This window comes from Rattus norvegicus, chromosome 17 (assembly GCF_021556685.1).
Source record: "Rattus norvegicus strain SHRSP/BbbUtx chromosome 17, alternate assembly SHRSP_T2T, whole genome shotgun sequence".
Lineage (NCBI taxonomy): Eukaryota > Metazoa > Chordata > Mammalia > Rodentia > Muridae > Rattus > Rattus norvegicus.
Window position 1 is genome coordinate 58,077,878 of NC_141550.1, and position 15,177 is coordinate 58,093,054.

At 49.2% G+C, this 15,177-nt stretch overlaps 1 long non-coding RNA gene across 3 annotated transcripts; it reads left to right on the forward strand.

Moving 5' to 3' along the window:
• Positions 1 to 625: 625 nt before the first annotated feature.
• Positions 626 to 3,038, forward strand: LOC148000204 (uncharacterized). 3 transcript variants are annotated; one of them, XR_015641711.1, is made up of 4 exons: positions 626 to 728; positions 853 to 958; positions 1,035 to 1,259; positions 2,173 to 3,038. It is a non-coding gene; the product is annotated as an uncharacterized LOC148000204 (long non-coding RNA). The 3 variants fall into 3 exon arrangements; XR_015641709.1 differs by having other exon boundaries at positions 638 to 728; positions 1,062 to 1,259; XR_015641710.1 differs by having other exon boundaries at positions 648 to 728; positions 1,081 to 1,259.
• Positions 3,039 to 15,177: the final 12,139 nt, after the last annotated feature.

A 15,177-nucleotide genomic window follows, 5' to 3' on the forward strand; every position in this document is an offset into this window, starting at 1 on the left:
AAATGATATATGTCCCCCTGGACAGAGGAAAATGTGTTAATGTTTTTAACTCAAACTACTACTACTACTACTACTACTACTACTACTACTACTACTACTACTGTTGTTATTATTATTATTATTATTATTATTATTATTATTATTATTATTATTTTGGTCTCAAAACCTTTACTATGACTCAAAGGCATGAGTCCACTGCCTTTTCTACAGCGTAAATTTCTGAATAGATCAAAAACAGTGGAAATGCTAATATACCCAAGCCCCTTTTCTCTTTTTGTAAACTTAAATTCAAGGAGCAAGACTTGTATTTACCTGTCACGGGTCAAATGGACTCCAGATAAGTGCTCCTGTCAATCAACAGCCTAAGCCCACCTCCCCCACACTCCTGCTTATCCCGAGAGGGAAGTTCTAAATTGTTGTGGTTTGCCTTGAAGTTATCTGTATTTTGATGCTAATTCCATTGCCCCAAGGGCAGCTGCCTAGTCTGTACTCAGAACTCAGGTGACTTTGTCAGAACCACCTCCCCATTGAATTTGTAAAGTACAGGTGAGGGGCAGGTACAGGATAGAAGGAGGCCTGTCATTGGAGGAGAAGGAAGGATGGGCAGGAGAGAAGTTTGAAGGAAGAGGAGGAGACTGGAACGGAAAGGAAGAGAGAGGAGACAAGAGCTAGGAGAGGATGAGAAGCCGTGGCAGGTGACGTTAAGGTTCTGCTCCGCGTATTTACAGGTTGTTATTAATGTTCCTAGGGATGGGTGGTACCGGGCTTTGTATGTTTAAGTGGGTAATTATATCTTATCAATTGGATCTAAGATTATTGTGTTGGTCTTCTTTTATGACGGTTTGAGTGTAGGAAAGTGTGTGGTGGCAGGAGACGCTGGGCGGCCGCGGAGTTGGGATGCGTTTCTGCCAAGATATCTAGCAGATATCTTTGAGCACCGCGGTGCGGACCTAGCAAGGTAAAGGACCACAATACTTTTTTTATTTTTATATTTTTAAAACAACACTAAATGTAAGATTTTTTTTCCCTCTAAGTTCCTAAACTTTTACTTCTGTACCCAGTTGATAACTGTTCTGGCAGCTTTCCATTCAGCTGACAGACACCATTCCTGAATCAGCTGCGGATGACCGAAGGCTGCACGTCCTGGATTTGCTGAAAGCTGAGGAGAGCCAGTTCAGCCAATGAGATTGGTCGCTGCTTCTTGAAGAGAAAAAGTAAACTCTCCATGAGTGTCTCACAGTTCCTGGCCACCACGTCAGGTAGCCATTCCTTCCCTCACCTCCAGTTGAAACTGATCGGTTTGCAACTCCTGCCAGGCTGCTTCCCTGCTTGGCAGGAAGATCAATCCCTGAAATTTCATAGCGTGATATCCCTGTTCCCCTGGATGTACTTTTATGATGGTCCAGTAGGGGGAAAATACCTGTATGCACGGACACAGGCCCTTCCGGCAAGGAAGTTACTGTATGGCTTTAGCGGAAAGTTGCTTCTATGCAAGTCATTCGGTAGCTTTTAAAGACACTTTGGGTATGCAGTGGGAAAAAACTGGCAGAATAGGAGTGAAAGATCCCCGAAGAGAGACCCTTATTCAAGTCTTGGGAAATCGCGGACCCCAGACACAGAGAGACCATTTTGGATGTAATAAGCAAAGGCGAGGTTTATTACTGAGATCTATTACGGAGATCTCCGGGCCGACACGTATCCCGAGCAGGAGACAGAGGTGTCGACCCCAAAACTCAAAAGTCAGGGGTTTATATAGGGAAAGCTAGGGGGTTTGGCGCGGTTACACACAATTGGCTAATTTCTGGCGCGGCTATAAGTGATTGGCTCATTCAAACATAGACAACACAGCAGAAGAGTACGTGCTGACTGGGGCATTCAGGATTTTAGAAGCTAGTGGCTTACCAGGGTTTGAAGGACATCTGGTTAAGGTGTGACTCTGAGTAAGCTGGGGGAGGTGCCCTTCTGCCAGATGGTTTATGAGTCAGTCCTGATAACTCGGGCTGGTTCCTGCATTCCTTTTCTTTATCTTTATTGTCTGTTAGTCTTAGCATAGGGCTGCCTGGACTTGTCTGGGCTTGTTTCTTATAGTTTAGCCCTGAGTCTGTGGATTTTGAAATTTACTCTTTTAATTTTATATTTTTAAACCTTAAATCTGTATAATTTTCCTTTCAGGAGAAGGCCCTGAACTGAAAACTAAAGCAAGAAACCCTGACTGGTTCCCATTCTCACTCTAAGGTTCCTCTTAACCAGTAACTGCTGTCAGCCATTGCAGGGCCCTTAGTTAGCTCTCCTACTCCTGCTGATTATGGTTGGCCCCTGCGTCATTAATGCCTTGACCAGATATATACATTCCTGATTGGGAGCTACTAAGTAGATGGTAATTTAAGTTCCAATATGAATAGGCACCCACCACAGAGTCAAAGGTTTGACTCAGGATACAGCTTGTCTTAGTCAGGGTTTCTACTGCTACAATGAAACACCGTGACTGAAAAGCAGATCGCAGCACAGGGCTTATGCAGCCTACACTTTCTCAGTATTGTTCATCATTAAAGGAAGTCAGGACAGGAACTGAAACAGGACAGAAACCTGGAAGAAGGAGCTAATGCAGAAGTATGGAGGGGGTGCTGCTTACTGGCTTGCTTCCCTGGCTTGAACAGTTTACTTTCTTAAAGAACCCAGGACCACCAGCCCAGGGGTGGAAACACCCACAGTGGGCTGGATCCTCCCCATTAATCACTAAGAAAATTGCCTTATAGCTTGATCTTATGGAGCCATTTATCTCAGTTGAGGTTCCCTCCTTTTAGATAACTGGGATGCCAAGTTCATATAAGACTAGCCAACACCCAACTCAAGGGGGAAAGTCATGGCTAACATGTGGATGGGTAACTTTATATTTAAAAGTTTCAGTTTACTATGTTTAAGGTAACTATAAAGCAAAACTGGATTTTCGAATGTTAAGGGCTGTTCAGGATTAATTTTGTAACTGTCTGGTGGACTCTTACAGCTTTAATAAAACCACTTTCTACTTCTACAGAAAAGTTTGCTTTGCAGGAGCTGGCCTCTGCTGGTAGTCAGTGTGTAACTCTGTGTTCTTTGCTTTTAAAAGTCCCTGAGGTCAGGCTGGGTGCTGTGTCCAGGAATCCCCAGTCCCTGTGTAGACCAGGAGCCAGTATAGGAGGAAAACCTCTTCTTTGTTAAAATTTATCAATGGTCAGACTGGTGAGTCTTTGAAAGACCCCAGACTCATAACAATGCTGTGACCACTGACCACACAACAGTCATTTCTTGTGAACATCAGCTTCGTCCCAGCTTGGACCAAGGCAATGGCTCTTTCAAAGAAGACTCCATCCTTACATCTAATTACAAAAGTCCGCAAAGCCCTTCCGCATCATTTCTGAACTCTGCACTTTTCCAGCTGAAGGCTTCACACTGTTCCTGCACTGGGAGCCCTGACTGCAGCTCTCAGGCTCCATGGAACACAGTGAGTGCTCTTACTGTCCAGTGCCAGCACCAGGGGTGGCAGAAGTATTGATTAAATGAAGGAAGGTGCCAGTCACTGATGGAGTGCACTGTCTTTGAACATAGTGGGGGAAGATTCTGAACTCTGACGAATTGGGGGAAGACTGAAATGCATTTGGCCATTTTTCTTTTTTCCTCTCCTCATCAGGAGGGATATAAATTTAAGCTGACTAGCCCAGTGGACTAGAGAGGACAGCTGTGATTCCCTAGGGAGTGGAACTCAGTCCTGGTCTCGGCTGGAGGACTCTCAGGAATATGCATAAGATCCACTGTTATCTCTGTTGCTGCCACAACTATGAGCGTGTGGCCTCTTACAAGTTTCTTGGCTGGACCAATCCCAGAAACCTCTCCAGATAAAGGCTGGGCTCTAAGTGGGGAGAGAGCTGGGAAACCATCTCTGGTAATGAGGAAGTTACAGCGTTCAAAGATGTTTCAGGCCCCTGATTTGCAGGTGGTTACGCAAATAGGCGTTGCCAATTATTTCAGATGAGGGATCCGAGCCACCCTCATCCCAAGGAGGAGAGGGGAAATCCAAGTCCTATTTGTTGCCACCACCCTTATGTTGCGAGTCAACCCTTATGCACTAATACTGAGAAACCTCATGTGTACCCTCACCAAGTGTGCGCATGCGTGTGTGTGTGTGTGTGTGTGTGTGTGTGTGTGTGTGTGTGTGAGTCAACTTTCCAGGTAGGTTCATCCAGGCTGTTCTGGATGTTCTGTCTCCTCAGCAGGCAGACTCCTGTGGGCAAGTACTTTTTGTGAAAGTGGAAAATGCCTACAGCATTTGAGGAGGCCATGGTGGTTCTATAAAAACTTGGTGCTGGGTCAGAGGAGGTTGCCCAAGGATCAGGGATGAAATTGTCTAGGTGTGGTGCAATGCAGAAGAAACTCATCCCTGAATGGCTGCCAGGTCTTATGGGCACCAAACCTGGCAGATGCTTGTCATTTGGGAAAGAGACTCTGGCCACCGGTCAGGGTGCTGCCAACCTAAAGCTTTGAAACTTGATGGAACCTGTGGGCAAATCCTTCAGAGTCAAAGCCTGCCAGCTACAGAGCCACTCGTATAGTGTAGCAGAAATGTGTATCTGGGCTCTTTTAAATGTTGCCTTTTTTTTTTTTTCTGGAGCTGAGGACCGAACCCAGGGCCTTGCTCTTGCTAGGCAAGCGCTCTACCACTGAGCTAAATCCCCAACCCCTAAATGTTACTTTTTAAAGTTGCATTTTTTTTCTTTTGGTTCTTTTTTTAAAGTTGCATTTTAATTGAATTTTCGGGAGGCACAATGTACAAGTGATCAGAGAACAGCTTGCAGGAGTCTGTTCTCTCCTTCCATCATGTCAGATCCAGGAGCCAAACTTAAATAGGCAGGCTAATCAGCAAGTGCCTTACTGGCTGAGCCACTCACAGGCCTTCTCTGTGCACGCACAGTTGGGTGTCGTCGCACAAGTCTTATCACATCTCTGAGCCTCCTACTCACTCACCTCTGAAGCCTAGGGGTTGGACTAGATGACATCCCATCAATCCTCAGCCCTTGTTCCATATCTCCTTGGCTTGGATGAGAAATCCATCTCCCTTGCAGATTAAAAATCTATTGATTTTCCCTCTTTGGCAAAGGGGAATGAGACAGCGATTTCTCTCCCTACAGAGATAAATAAATGGTTCAGCTCCCCTCAGGATGGAATGCCAAACAGCCCTGTTTTAGAAATCTGGAGTTGATTCGTACATATGGTTTTAAGACAGGACTTCTCTGTATCCCTGGCTGTCTTGGAACTCCCTTTGTAGACTAGCCTGCCTCTGCTTCCCAGGAGTTGGTAGTAAAGGCTTGGTTCTTCTAATTAGAATCCCCAGATTCGGGGATAAGCTAGTGCTGGAAGCCTAGTTTGACGGTTCTTTGTCACCGGCACTTTTCAGGGCTGGTTATTGGGGCCCTGGCAATCGCAACGCTTCCTCCACTTACATGGTTAAGCAATGCTGTCACTTTTGGCTTCTCTGGCTGCAGCTTGCATTAATCTCAATAAAGACTAGTTTCTCTAGCAGAGCACAGCTTCGGCCACGAGGCGTCTCTCCACCCTTTGTAAGGTGGTGGGAAGAGGATTGGTGGCCTCGTGGAGCGCCGGGGTCGGTGGCCAATGGGGACAACGGGGAGGAGGAGCAGCTTAGGGGAGGAGTCAGAGCTCGCGAATCAATGAACGGCCGGATGGCCCGCCCCAGCTGCGAACCGCAGCTACCGCTGTGTGCAGTGTGGTTACAACCAGACCAAACTCTACCGCGGGCTACCCTGGAAGAGGCCCGAGAGGGAGGGACGAACCCTGCGTCCTGTCTGCCTGTGTGCAGCGCACTCGGACCTCTGGTGGCTGAGCAAAGCCACTCTACCCTGGACGAGGACCAGTCACCACCCACCTGGACGGCCACGCAGGCGCACCTGCTACACCAGGGTCTAGCGCTCAGTATGGGAGCCGCGGGGCCCCGCCTATCACCCACTGCCCCACCCTGGCCTGTCTGAGAAATGTGGAGACTCCCAGGGGCGTGCTGCTAAGTCCCCTGTGGCGGGACTCTTTTACTTTCAGGTGGCATCTGCTCCTGCACTCTCCAGCGGGACCCAGGGGCTCAAAGCAAGCTATAACTGCTACCTTTCCCTTTTTTGCGTTCCTTTGGTCTATATTTATGACCTTCCTGTCTTTCCAGACTACACAACCCTTCTGCTGTCTGTCCTGACCCCTCCGCCCCCCCACGGCCCGCCCCAGACAGCATCTACTTTCTGGTCTGTAGATTCTAGTGTAGAAAATGAGGCAGCCAGTACAAATTCACCCCTTGTGCAGAGGTTAAAGTCCTCTCTCCTGAAGTGAATACAATTATTCCTACCCAGGACCATCTCCAGTCTTAGCACTGCCTTTAGATTCCACGATTGTTCACTTTATCCTTGCCCATCTTTAGTGGTCATGCAGGCCAACTACAAGTTTCACCAAGCAGAATGTGGATCTATTTGAAATACATATATTTTGCTGTCTTGAGGGGTTGTGTATGAAGGGACAGGAACGCCACTGACGGTATCTCTTTCAGGCTAGGCTGTGAACCTTTCACAAAACAGCGCCTCCTCTATTTCTATCCATGAAAAACAATTCGTTCTCACAAATATTTGTGTTCACAAAAATTGTGAACTCCCCTGGGAGTTGCGGTCACAAGGTCCCTGTCTGTACAATCTGAAGTGTTGGGCAGGCTCAGAGAGGCCTCCGTTTCCCTCAGTGCCTGCCTACTTAGAAGATCCAGCCTGATTCTGGACATTATATGCTTTGTGGAACACCCTGGGAAAGTCTGAGAGAAATGGGGTTCATTTGTAGTGACTGTGTGTGTGCTTCTGCTGATGCAGCAAAATGCCCAGGAAGATGAAAAAGAGGAAGGTCTGTCTGGGCTCAGGGTTTCAGGCCGTGGTACCTGGGCTCCAGTGCTTGGGGCCTTGGTGTGAAGCAGAAGACCATGGCAGGAATCCAGTGGATGATCGAAGCTGATCCTGGCTTTTTGGCAGTAGTAAGAAAGAGAGAGAGAGGAAGCTAGGGCTCCAGTATCCCTTTTAAGGGTTCATCTCCAGTGACTTAACTTCCTTTTAATAGGCCTATGTAGTTACTTTGTCATTATTTTGACCAAATACCAGACAGAACAAACTTATGGTAGGAAAGATTTCCTTTACCCCACAGTTTCAGAGGGCTCAGTCCATCAGAACAAAGTGGTTTATGTTGGGGAAACTGAGGTTAGATGGCAATGCCTGGCAGGGTGAGCATGGTCTCCCAACAGTTAGATGTGCCTCACCAATCTCTTAGGTCATTTATAATGTAGTCACATTAATAATGAAGGCAAACTGTTCTGAAGCCTCATTCCTAAAGATTCCAGCATCTCCCAGTGCTGCCTTTGACACAGAAGCAATGATGATCCAAACTGTAGCAGCCAGCGGGAATGAAGGGGAAGCTGGTCCAGGCCAGTGTCTGTAGCAGCTGAATCCTGTTTGGGATTTGTCCCAAATGCCATGATAACCTCACATAAAGCACCAAGATAATTTGGAGAGCTGTGTTTTTTCTCTGTTAAATTAGGACTGGCCATGTCTGGCCAAGAAAATGGTGGAGGAAACAGGCCAGGAGCAACTTGCCAGAAGACTTGACAAATAGGGCTGAGTCTGAATCAGGCAGATCTGAAATTGCAATTAGTGTGGAAATGAAGATCTTTTCAGAAAGGAAAGTGGCCCCAGAGCATGTTCCTATTGTCTGTCCTATCTCCTGGCTCCCACCCAGGCGTCCCTGAGACAGCCCCTTGGCTCAGAGTTCTGTAAATACCCAGCCCATACAAAGGAGAACAGTCGCCATCTTTACTGCTGGCACTGCACAGGGACTATGGGAAGGGAAACTCAGGCCTTTGGAGGCTCAGCAGGGAGGAGGATGTGCTGCTGCCCTCGGTGTCTTGAAACACTTGAGCAGATTCATTGCAAACTGTGACTAAACGTCCTCTTGGGAATGGCTTACGGAAGGAGATATTTATCTGGGCTTGTAATTTAGAGAGTTTCAGTGCATTATGGGGGGGGGATGCTTGGCAGAGTCACCCCTTCTTTGGTGTTGGGAACATGAAGTAGAGACTGTTCTGTGCCAGCCAACCACAAAGTAGAATTTGCTTGCATGGATATAACCTGAAGGGCCCACTCTCAGGCCCTACTTTTTAAAAGTTCCAGTAACTGAACAGCTGGGGCCCAAGTGTTCAAAGTGAGAGCGTGTGTGTGTGTGTGTGTGTGTGTGTGTGTGTGTGTGTCTCGCGGGGGTGGGGTGGAATTCAGATTTAAACCTTGACACAGAAGCCCCAAACCATGATCTTTAGCTAGATCATGGCTGCAATGCATGGTGTTCCTGAAAGCTGCCCCTTTCATGTTTTCTGTGGGAAGGCACTGAGTACACTAAAAGTAGGCGAGCTCTTTAAAGCCTGGAGCCCTGAACAAAGTTAGAGGACTCAGGATTATTTGCTTGAAACACAAACAGGATGCCTTCTCATCTTAATCCTAGTCTCTGAGGAGAATGGGAGCAGTGCTGCATGGTTTGGGGACATGTCAAGTGTGAGCACTGCTGGGGGTGGGGGAGGGGTGGTTGGGGGGAGGGGTGAAGTGTGTGGTAAGAGTTGGGCAGGGGTGGGGTGGGGGTCTCGGCAGAGTGGGGGAGGTGCTTCGAATCCACAGTTTTACTTCATCCCACATCAGCTGCTTCCAGAGAGTCCGAGGGTCACTCCAGTCCATGAAAAAAGAACTGGAGGTACAGAGAGGTCCAGTGACTCAATAAAGGCCAATGGCCCAGGAGTGATTGCATTTGAAGGGGTTTGACCATACAGTTCACAGGCACAGGTGGGAAGGGTCTTTGCAGATAGAGGTGCCAAAGGCCAGAGTCTGAGGACGGGAGGTCTAGGACAGTGTTGTGGACTTTCCAGGCATGGGGAGCTACAGGAAAGGGGGAACCTGTTGGGAAGGATCTGCTGTGGTCCCAGTTCTGGATAACCGAGGCTCCAAGGCGTGGCCAAGGCAGTCTCTGCCTGTTTCCATGGTCTCTGGGGTCTGCAGCCAGACTCTGGCATCCCTACCACCAAAGCCCAGGAAGGCTGCAGAGCTGGCCTTTCTGTGGACCTATGCATGCGCCCCCTGGAGGTCTGGAGGGTGGGTCCTGGATCCTATGGTAGCCCAGCACCCAGCCAGACCAGCATGTGCTGAGGTGTCATGGTGGCCTGCACCCAGTGAATTGGATGTGTGTGTGTGTGTGTGTGTGTGTGTGTGTGTGTGTGTGTGTGTGTAGATATGGGTAAGAGCAGGTCTGAAAGGTTCCCTTTCATAATCCTTGAGGGTAAATTCAATTTCCTATTTTACAGTTAAAAAGAGTGTTAGGTGGGATAAAATAACTTGTTTAAGGTCATCTGAAGGTCACCTTGCTGGGAAGCATCAGAGTTGGACTTGATTTCCTGGACAGGGAAGGAGGCTGTGGGAGGGAGGGGGTAAAAGTCTGGGGGGAGTGTGGGAATGTGAGACATGTCTGGATATGAGTGTAAGGGGATAGATAAGGGGACAGGAGAGGAACAGACAGCCGGTCAACATTGATATTGCCACTACTCTTAAAATACATTTTCATCTACATCTTATCTCCATTTGTGCTGCGACCAGCCCCTACCCAACCTTCCCAGGACTGCCACAGTCTCATGATGGGTTCCCGGTCCCTCTGGCTGCTTACTTTAGTCTATGGGCCACAAAGTGGGGACAATGACTTTGTGCCTCTACTAGCCACGCCCCCCAGCCCCTGATGCATCCATACACCTCATGCCTGACCTTCCCCACATCTCTTGCTGTCCTCATTCTCCACTCTGCTTTTGTGGAAGAGCTGTCGCCCCTCCTTTCCTCTCTGCCTAGCATGCCAACACTTCTCCAGATAACCAACCTGCTGTGTTCTTGCTTGCTCTGCCAAGCTTTTACTCAAAAGCAACTTCCAGAACGGGTCTCCCTGGCACCTTTATCTGAGACGTACACCATCCTTGCCCCTCCATGCTTCCTTTCTGTCACTGGCACTCTCCATGACTTAATTTACACTCAGATAACACACTTAGTCCCTGCAGCTAGGACGAGATTCTAGTTTGGGGGGTTAATTGACTGCCTTATCTATCATACCTGACATATGTCACATTTAGAAAGTACTTATTGGGCACATGGATGTATGGATGAAGCCCCACAATACACCTCGTACTGTAGAAAGACTCAGAATGTTCTCACTGTGCAGGAGAGGTGAGAGGAGGAGGTTTGTTGAAGGAAGAGTGACAGAGGCCCCATGGAGGAGTGAGGGATCCTATTCAGGGATGCAGTGGATGCAGGACCCATACTACAGCTCCTGCTGATGCCTCCATGCTGCCCACTGCAGATTCCCAAGGATGTCTGGCTTTCAGTGCCGTAGCAAAGATAAATAGGCCAAGGACCTCAGGATGTCAGGATGTGGGACAGAGTGCCTGTCACCATGATAGTGGGAAATGGCTTTGTCTCAAGTGAGTAGAGAGAGAGAAGGCAGAGGTTAGGACAGGGGTATCTCCTCCTCTGCCAGGGCTGTTCTGGCCATGGGCACCCCAGACAGTGTTATTCGAGAGTTCTCATGAGAGACCCAGGGGGTTAGCAGCATGCTGGTCCCACTCAGAGGCTTTGCAAACCCAGGCAGTGTGGAATATGATACAAAGGTGCCTCACTAGCCCAGCTGTGGCCACACAAGATGCTGCCCCCATCTCACGAGTGCCTCTCAGCACCTCCCCATTATAGACTTCTTCTCACGCCCACTTGGTGGGCAAGGAGCAGAACAGGCCCCGGAGCTCTTCCCCCACCTGTCTAGTGTGAAAACTTGAGGAAGGTTCTTTAACAGAGAGGGAGGGAGTGTGCCAGGACTAAATGGAGTGAGGTTACACAGGGCGGACAGGCGGTTGCTCCGCAAGGCCTGCCACATCTCATTTCCTTTTCTGTCAATCACCTTCAGAAACTGGATGTAAGAGAGAGACGCCAAGAGCAAGAATGGAACACAGAATGGGGGAAGGCCTGGGCCTGGACCAGCTCTGACTAGTTATAGGCAACGCTGGGTGAGCTGGTTAGTTTTGTCACCTGGGAAGAAAAAAATATTCAGCTGACCAGTTGCCTCCATGAGATCAACCTGTGGCCACATCTGTGGGCCATTTTCTGGATTATTACGTGGAAGGGTCCACGTCTCTCTAGGCAGCGCATCTTTAGGCCTATGGGCCTGAGTTTAAAAAAAAAAAAAAAAAGGCAAAAAGCAAAAAGCAAGCCAGGAAGCTATTTTCCTCTATGGCCTCTGCTTCAGTTTCTGCCTCCAGGTTCCTCCTTGAGTTCCTGCCCTGGATTTCCTCAGTGATAGAGTGGCACCTGCAAAACCAGGTAATCTCCTCCATCCCCCCATAGTTGCTTTTGGTCACATGTTTATTAGCGACAGAGACGCAAACTAAGACACCTAGTTACACTGCTCTGTCCTTACAGGTAAATAGAGAGGCTACAAGACCCCATGTTGCCTTCCAGCCCCACTATCCTGTGAAGTGTGTGCTATTCACGTGAGGCCAGTTTCCATTGGGCTCCCTTAAGCAGAGGGAGTGAGTCTGAAGCAAGGGCTCGTCTCACATCACGAGGCAGTTCTCGGGACACGCTGGGCATTTGTGTTTTAACAGTGCCCTTTGAGCGGCTAAGCCCATAATCCGTCACCCCCACCTATGTCTGACTGAAGTGCAGAGACACCTCTCACCGTGGGCAAGCCATTTCTCAGTCCCTGAATGGAGCTGTGCTCTGGTCCCCAAGGTGCTGAGAGACGAGGTCCTCATACTCGGTGTCTGCTTCAACATGTCTGAGGGAGCTCAGGAGTCAGCCCACATTGGTGATACTGGATAGCTTGCGGCTTGGGTTACACTGGAACAGGTACCTCAGTGCTGGCAGGAAGTTTCAAGGTGGACAGGAAGCACACTCTCCCAGATGTCTCAGTGGTGGCGCAAGTTGCCGCTGTGCAGCAGCTTCTAGAGTTTTGAAAATAGACACCTCAGGCAAGCCCTTGCAGGGTCTGGTGGGAAGACTGGCCTAGCTTTGGGAACTTGCTTCCTGGGCGGTTTCTGAAAACTTGTATGATGGGTTAGGGGCTGATCCCTGGCTAAGGCAAAGCTGGATAGAAAAGGCTGGAGCGCCTGGGAGTTACTATTTCAAAGTATGACTTTCACAGGGATGGGGAACAGCACACAATTCAGCCATAGGAGGTACACAGGAAGGGTGTGGCTGAAGGGAGGCCAACGTCACTTCCTTTTACTTTGTTCCAAGGTTTGCTCGGCTTGCTCACCTCAGAGGTGAACAGCCACTGTGCTGCAGAGGCTTGGTTTGTTAAAGGGATAAAGCTCTTAGCCCTCATTCTTCAGCCACCTTCTGATGCAGGGCAGGGGGTATTGTCCTTTGGGGAACTGGAGGCTCCTACATTATAAGTGACATTCCTGGGGACACCATGCCGGTCACCTAGATTTCTTTTCTTATTATTTTTTTTTTTCCCATAGCAATGTTGTGTCTCTGCTATCTATAGTGTCTTTTCCTTGTCTTCCTGAGTCCCGGGGTGCAAAACCAGCAAAAGCTACCAAGGGAGTAATGCAAAGGAGACCCCTTTTTTCCTTTGAGCACATTTCACATTCTGTTTTGTAACCCCTGGGAGAAAAGTCCCATTTGGTGTATTTGGCTAAATGTCCTCTCTGTTTCTCATGACGTAAAAGCAGGACCTCTCTTTTGTTCTGGTGCAGATGGTGAGAGGGTTTAGAGTCCAGAAGACAGGATGAGCTCGTGCTAGGCCATGACTTAGGAGCCTGGAGGTTCATAGCTGAGCTGAGAACCAGTGGCAGATCCCGGGGACTCAATTTACCTTGTGAACACTTGACCTGTGCTGGCTGTTCTAGGATACTGTAACCAGGATACTGCCCCTGCTGCCATTTTGAGGAGCTACAGGAAGAGGGAGTAACTGGATGAGGACAGAACAGGGTGTTACCAAAGCAACTGTGAACCCCAGGAAGGGGGGCCCAGTGGGGTTGGGGTTCACATTTAGTAAGGGAATAGCTGCTCATCTGTTATTCTGAGATTTATTTTTACTGTTAATTGTGTGTATTGCAGGTGTGGGTTTGTGCACATGAGTGTAGGTGCCCCAAGGGGGCCAGAATATGGTACAGGAGTCCCTGGAGCTGGAGTTACAGGAAGCTGTGAACTGTGTGACATGGGTCCTGGGAACTGAAGGGGGGGTCCTCTGTACAAGCACCAAGTGCTCCTGACTGTTCAGATACCTCTTCAGCCAGAGTAGCCATCATTCTGTGTGCCTAAGCCAGGGTTAGCTTTTGGGACGCACAGTCTCCATCTGGCCTGAGTTGTCTGCCTTCCCTGGGACCTGCACCACAGCACATGAAACCATGCAATGCACAGAATTCACAGCTGCACTGGGGATCCTTGGCCACCAGTGTGCTGTAAGTGGAGGATGACCCTGGAGAGGTGTATTTAGGGGGAGGCTGCACTTTTGTCGCCTGTAAGACAACCTGATGTCTATGAGTATGACAGGTTTCTCAGTCACCAGGAGTGTGGGAAGGAAGATCAGAGCCAGGAAGTCAGTGGGCAGACAGTGGATGATAAACAGGGGGCAGCGCCAGGCTGCTGGCCATGGAGCAACAAAGCCAGGGTTGTCACTAACGCTATTGTACTCTGTTGGGAACATCTAGACAGGAGCATCTGTGGACTGCTTATGCCAGCAGGACAGTACTTTCTGGAACACATGGGTGCCACTGGTTACTAGGGACAATGTCACCTCTATGTCTGAGCTGGGAGGCCACCTTCAATACTGTCTCTCAATAGGATAGGAAAGGTTGCTTTCCTCTCTTGACAACAGGCAGCAGCGTATGTGGATGTAAACACTGCAAGCTGCCTAAGGGCTGCAGCCTTCTGTCAGTTTATAAGCTGGAGAGGCCAGAACAGTTTGTTTAAGAACGGTTTGTTTAATTTTAAATCTGTGCACTAATCAGAGAGTATAGGCTTCTAATCAAACTTGTAGAAACACCGTTAGAATTAATGCTCTTGGAATTAGTGCTCACTCCAAACAAATTCCTTCAGTTCACAGGGGCCGGAATTCCAGTGTCCATCAGGCGCTCGAGTGAGTGTGTGTGTGTGTGTGTGTGTGTGTGTGTGTGTGTGTGTGTGTGTGTGTGTGTGCGCGCTCGTGTGCGCGCACGCACTCACGCACGCGCGCACATGTTTTCTCTGGGGCTGCCAATTAGGCTCCAGATTCATGAATTAGTGAGGATTTAGCCCAGGTTCCCTCTGCCTCAGTCCCTCCATTTCCTGAGGCAGCTGCCTGGCCTACAAGGTCTGAGTTCATCAGTCCCGGCACCTGCCAGGGTGTCAGATTAGACCATGGAAGCAAAGAGGTGTCCTATACCGACCTGGCCAGGTCCCAGAGGCTGCCTGGGAGTGGGCTCAGCACATTGGAAAGGGTCTTTGGTGCTCAGTGGGCTTCATAGGGGGAGTAGAGGCCAGGCTGGGACAGCTGCCAGCCGACAGCTTTGTTTGCTTGTGACACTTCTCTTTGCTGAGACGCCAGCTGACAAGGGGGAGGGGAGAGGAGACAGGCATTGAAAGGGGACAGGCTGCAGCCACCTCCAAAGAGTGGGAGCAGTGTGGGGCTTGGCAAAGCTGCCCTTTGTCACCCCACCCCCATCTTCTGCATCCGCCCTTCAGATCTGCTGGCCTGGGAAGCAGATGTCTTACTGGAGATGTCCCATCAGGACACCCCTCCCCCACCCACACTGACCTCCTCTCCTCTCTAAAGCCTAACTGAGAGGCTTGCCAGCTGTTGAGCTCCCTTGGGTGCAGGCCTGGCTGGGCTTTGTGTGTGCCAAATGCCTGCAGTTTGCAGCAAAGGGCTGGAGGAGCAGGGCAGGGTTACCACAGACATCGAAGGGGAGGGACTACTAGACATTGCTAGGTTCAAGGGCAGATGCCTCTTCTGGGTTTGTATTTGGAAGGCTTTGGAAGGTCTCCTGATAGAAACGGCTACAAAACGGGCTTGATGCCAAGTGGATAAGGGGTTTAAATCAAGTTTTGATTTAAACCCAAGATT